General features: G+C 41.1%; 1 long non-coding RNA gene across 1 annotated transcript in view; it reads left to right on the top strand.

The window, feature by feature from the left end:
* LOC122562464 overlaps window positions 1-2919 on the top strand; it is a 5497-nt gene extending 2578 nt beyond the window's left edge. The window contains exon 3 of the long non-coding RNA XR_006315315.1: window positions 2880-2919. This is a non-coding gene — a long non-coding RNA (uncharacterized LOC122562464). The remainder of the gene's footprint in view (window positions 1-2879) is intronic.
* Window positions 2920-6610: the final 3691 nt, after the last annotated feature.

Raw genomic sequence — 6610 nt, 5'->3', positions numbered from 1 at the left:
GAACCTTCTCAAACGCCTTACTAAAATCCATATATACCACATCTACCGCTTTCCCCTCATCAACCTCCTTCGTCACCTTTTCAAAGAATTCAATAAGGTTTGTGAGGCACGACCTGCCCTTCACAAAACCATGCTGACTATCCTTGATCACATTGTTCCTATCCAGATGTTCATAAATCCTATCCCTTACAATTCTCTCTAAGGCTTTGCCCACAACAGAAGTGAGACTCACCGGCCTATAGTTACTAGGGTTATCCCTACTCCCCTTCTTGAACAAGGGAACCACATTTGCTACCCTCCAGTCTTCTGCCACTATTCCTGTAGACAACGAGGACATAAAAATCAAGGCCAATGGCTCTGCAATCTCCTCCCTTGCTTCCCAGAGAATCCTAGGATAAATGCCATCAGGCCCAGGGGACTTATCTATTTTCACCCTTTCCAGAATTTCCAACACCTCTTCCCTACATACCTCAAAGCCATCCATTCTAATTAATTGTGACTCAATATTCACAGTTTGTGTTGTTTGAAGTTTGTGATTTAAATTCTCTGCAGAACAGACGTGACACTGACAATGAATGTTCCACTACCGTGCCATAGAAAAAGTGAATTGAAATTATGATAAGGCATGAAACTAATCTTTTAATGTGTAAAACCTCACCCGCTCCGTATATTCTTAATTGATTATACATTTCTATTCGTGGAAACTGATTATAAACCATTGGAAATGATTTGGTACAAACCACTGACAAGTGCACCATCTAGAATACAACGACCTCTAGTAAAAATATAGGGACATGATGTCACCATCTGCTACAAACCTGGCATTACCTTAGACACAATGAGCAAATTATTACATCTAAATTAAACTGCAGAAATTCCACTACACAAGTAGACTATAGAGAGATCAATGTAGAACATGTGCTTAAAGTCAATTTGATGAGTTTTGGACAGTACCAGTGCAACTAACTCCAGGGAGAAATAGGTCATGATCCATGACTGAAGGCACCAAGGAAAGTTATCATTGAAGGATAGTCTGACACTATACAATAATTGCCAGTCACTCTTGAATGACTTTGGCTATACAGCTATGAACATAGTATTTCAGAAGATGTGATTTTCAAAGGAAAACAAGTGCTTGTATCTGATGTTCTTCATCAGGATATATTGTTACAACAACAACAAGGACATATAGTTAGTGAGCAAACAAGACTCCTGGCATGGGACACTATGTATTTGGCAAAGGATCATTAATGATATAGAGAAGACAGTGAGAAATGTGCAAGGCATGCCAGAGTCAACAATCACAGAAACACAAAGAACTCTTTCATCATCACAAGAACCTGTCAGTCCCTTGATCTAAAATCACAACAGATTAATACACCATAAATAGTGATGATTTTTAACCAGTCACAGGCTACTTTTCCAAATTTATTTTGCTCCAGTGTCAAGTTGACCTTTGCTATGAATTCAGGTTGAATTTATTGACCCCTGGTTAGCACACTGCATATCTTCCTCCATTCTGAAAAACTACTTTCAAAGACCATTCATTGTTTCCTGATTCAGATTTAAAACTGAGTTTCGTCCTTTTTTTGCTTTCCTATGACGGAGAAACTGTCTTCTAATTATCAGTAATTTTAATATTCAACTGCTGTGAGAGAAAATTTGCACTGTAGGTGGTAAAATACTGGAATAATCATTTCAATATTCCAACTAAGTGCTGAATATTCAATTAATATATTAATTTTACTAAAAAGGTGAAATTAAGTTCATCAATCCTTCGAGCTGTTTCGCTGCAAGTCAAAACTAATCCAGGCTTATTGGAGGATAAATGGACTGATTGTCAGTAACTGGTGGGCTTTGAGACTGCTTTCCTGAAGATCACTTCAAAATATCTCCAGCATACCCAGCACTGAGAAACCTGATTGCTTTTCACATTTGCCTGGTATTTTGCTGATCCAGACCCTTACAAAGTTGCACATGTTAAATTCTAAGGCTGATTGAAGGTAAGTTTCCAGTTTTGGGTGTGGTGGGCGTGTGCAGAGAAGACAGATGGGGGAGAAAGCCACCTCCTAGCTCCACATTAAGGTAAAAGAAGACAGTAATGCTCATGTGCTAATCAGCACTCTCCAGTGGGTGCATGGACTGCTAGTTAGACTGGCATTGACATGAAACTTCCAGCATGTATACTCAGTTTTTTCTCCCCCATTGAATCACTATGGTTCTGAAACAGGGGTCAGCACGGAAACAGATCCATTGGTCCAACCAGTCCACGCCGAACGTAATCTCAAACTAAACTAGTCCCACTTACTTGCTGCGGGCCCACATCCCTCCAAACCTTTCTGTTCATGTACTTATCTAAGTGTCTTTCAAACATTGTAACTGTGCCCACATCCACCACCACCTCAGGAAGTTAATTCCACATACAAACCACCCTCAATGTAAAAAGCCTGCTCCCATGTCTTCTTTCAATCTTTTTCCTCTCACCTTAAAAATATGGCCCCTATTGTTGAAATTCCACATCATAGGGAAAGGACACCTGCAATTAACCCCATTTATACCCCTCATGATTTTATAAACCTTTATGAGATCACCTCTCAATCTCCTTTGCTCCAGCAATTAGCAAAATTAAGGGTACCAAAACCTGTTTTAGACTGATTCGGAGATGCCTTTAAACAACCGCCAAACCTCAAACAGATCATTGTTCGTAGCAAACTGCCCGGCTCTCAGGACAACTCCATACAACCCTGTCACGATGGACGCTGCAAAACGTGTCAGATTGTGGACATAGATACCACTATTACACGTGGGAACACCTCCCACCGTGTACATGGCAGGTAATCATGTGACTCAGCCAACATTGTCTATCTTATACGTTACAGGCAAGGATGCCCGGAGGCATGGTACATTGGGGAAACCAAGCAAAGGCTACGACAACGGATGAATGGGCACCGCACAACAATCAACAGACAGGAGGGTTCCCTCCCAGTTGCGGAACACTTCAGTGGTCCAGGACATTCAGCCTCGGACCTTCGGGTGACCATCCTCCAAAGTTGACTTTGGGACAGGCAGCAGAGGAAAGTGGCTGCACTCACCACACACACACACACATTTTCTCACACTCACAACCCTCACCCCAGGCAGACACACACACACAGACAGACAAAGACCCACATGCACACATATATTTTGTGTGGTGAATTTGTACTTGCAGAGTTACATTGTACTTTGCTCAAAAACTGCATGCATTCATGTAGAACTCTGATTCTAATCTAAAAAGTGAGATAGCAGAGTTTTACATAAATTCATGCAGTTTTTCAGCTCAGAGCTCTACATGTATGCATTCTGAGTTCAGAAACTGCATGAATTTATGTAAAACTGTGTTATCTCACTTTTTAGATTAGAATCAATCTAAACATCAGGTCATTGACAGAGAACACAGGGGGCTAACACCTTCAACATATTGTCTCGCTATCACCATTGTTAACAGCTAACCAGAGAATGCAACTTTTTAAAAAAAGGGTTTTGTGGTTTACATATGAAAGAAGTGAAACTATCACTGTATTCTAACAGATGAAAGGCTTAACAGACAATCAATTTTTCAATGTATAATTTCAGTTACATCACATTGCAAATTTTTGCTATAAATTCTGTGTTACGATCGAGCCCTCCACAATCACCTGATGAAGGAGCGTCGCTCCAAAAGCTAGTGTGCTTCCAATTAAACCTGTTGGACTATAACCTGGTGTTGTGTGATTTTTAACTTTGTCTTAGACTGGGCACCTAGAAATCAAAGTCTGTCAAAAATTAGAGTTCTAAAATTTATTTCACTCTCTAGAAAACAGGCGCAATAAGAAACACCCCTCCACCACGGATTGGGCGGCACGGTGGCACAGTGGTTAGCACTGCTGCCTCACAGCGCCAGAGACCCCGGGTTCAATTCCCGCCTCAGGCGACTGACTGTGTGGAGTTTGCACGTTCTCCCCGTGTCTGCGTGGGTTTCCTCCGGGTGCTCCGGTTTCCTCCCACAGTCCAAAGATGTGCAGGGTCAGGTGAATCGGCCATGCTAAATTGCCCGTAGTGTTAGATAAGGGGTAAATGTAGGGGTATGGGTGGGTTTCGCTTCGGCGGGTCGGTGTGGACTTGTTGGGCCGAAGGGCCTGTTTCCACACTGTAATCTAATCTAATCTAAACCAAGCAGTACCTGGTAATAAAGTATTGAATCCTCAAAAGAAAGCTTTGAATCTATTCTTTTAATATTGCAGCAGAATATCTAATATGAAACATTTTCAAATATTACTGATGCACTCTGATTCAGGTGAGAAAGGGATTTCATTCTGATATTGCTGCCTAGTCTGATCTGAATCTTTATACCCTGCTGCAAAGTTCTGAACAAACAAGTGAAATATTTGCGACAACATTTTGTGTGGAAGAATTGGTACAAGACAAGCCATCTTCTCCATGCGTGCATCAATTGGAGTGAGACCCACCGAACGGCACTCCAGTTGCTTCCATTATAACAGTGACAGCACTTGGAAAGTAATTACTTTTTTTTAATATGGTATGATTGAGATGTGAAGCACTTTCTAATGTCCTGAGGATATAATACAGCAATTTATAAACACTAGTTCCTTTGCCCACGTTTGAGCAAAAAATACCAAACTCTAACAGCTATTTGGAAGAAGATCAGCCAGGCTGCAGGCATTAAAATATTTGAGGAGAATACCTCGCATTAATATCATAGCTTATCACCTTGTCAACACATGTCAAAGCACTTTGTGTGAAATGAATTGCTTTTCATGTGCAGTAGCTGCTGTTAGAGAGGCAAAATGAATATGTTAAGTTTGACTACAACTTTAGATTGGAAAAGGAACATTGTGGGGACATGTCATTACCATCTGGAATCATAATAATTTCACTTATATAGTGCCTTTAAAGTTGTAAAATTCACAAACCGATGTTGGAAAAGGATACTGAAAAGCAATAAAGTTAAGGAAGATAATGGAAAATTAGAGTGGAATACAGATTTTCAAAAAGCTATTGAAGGGAGCAAGATGGAAAACAAGGCAAAATAAATTGGAAATTTGGTTCTAAATATAGGCACAGTATGAATAAAGTTTAGTAATGATATCATCTTGTCTCACATGTGTACTTTTGAGTACCAGACCAGCAGGTCAGCAAGTTGAGGGATTGAGAGGAAGATAGATGTTAGGATCATTAAATCAGAAAGAAAGGATATTCACAGACAGGTAAATGAACACAACTGAACTAATCGGCTGAAGTGTGTTTATTTCAATGCAAGGAGTATTATAGATAAGGCAGATGATCACCTGGATTAGTACATGAGACTATGATGTGGTGGCCATTACGGAGATGAGAGAGGGACAAGACTGACTGCTTAGTGTTCTAAAATTTTGTTTTAGATGAGATAGAGAGGAAGATAAAAGAGATGGAGAAGTTTCATTACTAATCAGGGAGAATGTTACATCTGCACTCAGAAAGGACATACTGAAAGGCGATTCCACTGAGGCAATATGGATAGAGCTCAAAAATAAGATGGGTACAATCTGATAGGATTATACTACATGCCCCCCCCCCCCCCCCAACAGCCACTGAGAGATTGAAGAACAAATCTGTAGGCAGATTCTGGAAAGGTGCAATAAAAACAGACTGTCATAGTGGGTGACTTTAACTTCCCCAATATTGACTGGGACTCCCTTAGACAAAGAGGCTTAGTTAGACAGGGCAGAATTTGTTAAGTGCATCCAAAAGGCTTTCTTGAAACAATATGTGGATAGTCCAACTAGAGCAGGGGCCATATTGGACCTTGTATTGGCTAATGAGCCTGGCTAGGTGACTGACTTATAATGGGAGAGCATTTTGGAAACAGTGATCACAACTCCTTAAGTTTTAAGGATAGCTATGTACAAGGATAAGTAGGGACCTTGTGGGAAAGTACTAAACTGGGGGTTGGCAAATTACGTCAGTTTTAGGCAGCAGCTAGGGAGTGTTAATTGGGAGGAGCTGTTATCAGGCAAATCCACGTTTGACATGTGGGAACTGTTTAAAGGCCTGCTGATGAGAGTTCAAGATTGGCATGTTCCAGTAAGGAGGAAGGACAGGATAGCAAGGTAAGGGATCCTTGGATAATGAGAGAGGTTGTGAATTTAGTAAAAAGGAGGAAAGAAGCATATGTGAGATTTAGGGCAGGGCCTGTGAGGAATATAAGGAAAACAGGAATTAGGAGAGCAAGAAGGGGCCATGAAATAACCTTGGCAAGTTCTCACTTTCTCCCATGAAATGACCTTGGCAAGTTGGGTTATTGAGAATCCCAAGGCATTCTCTACATACATTAAAAACAAGAGAATAACTAGGGGGAAGGAAGGACCACTCAGGGTCCTAGGAAACTTGTACTTGGAGATACAGGATATGGGATGGAAATGTGTCGCTGGAGAAGCGCAGCAGGCCAGGCAGCATCTAGGGAACAGGAGAATCGACGTTTCGGGCATCAGCCCTTCTTCAGGAATGAGGAAAGTTTGTCCAGCAGGCTAAGATAAAAGATAGGGAGGAGGGACTTGGGGGAGGGGCGTCGGAAATGTGATAGGTGGAAAAA

Source organism: Chiloscyllium plagiosum, chromosome 25 (assembly GCF_004010195.1).
Source record: "Chiloscyllium plagiosum isolate BGI_BamShark_2017 chromosome 25, ASM401019v2, whole genome shotgun sequence".
In the NCBI taxonomy this organism is placed as follows: Eukaryota; Metazoa; Chordata; class Chondrichthyes; order Orectolobiformes; family Hemiscylliidae; genus Chiloscyllium; species Chiloscyllium plagiosum.
Note: the sequence above shows the minus strand (reverse complement) of the source record. Positions and strands in the feature narration are given on the sequence as shown.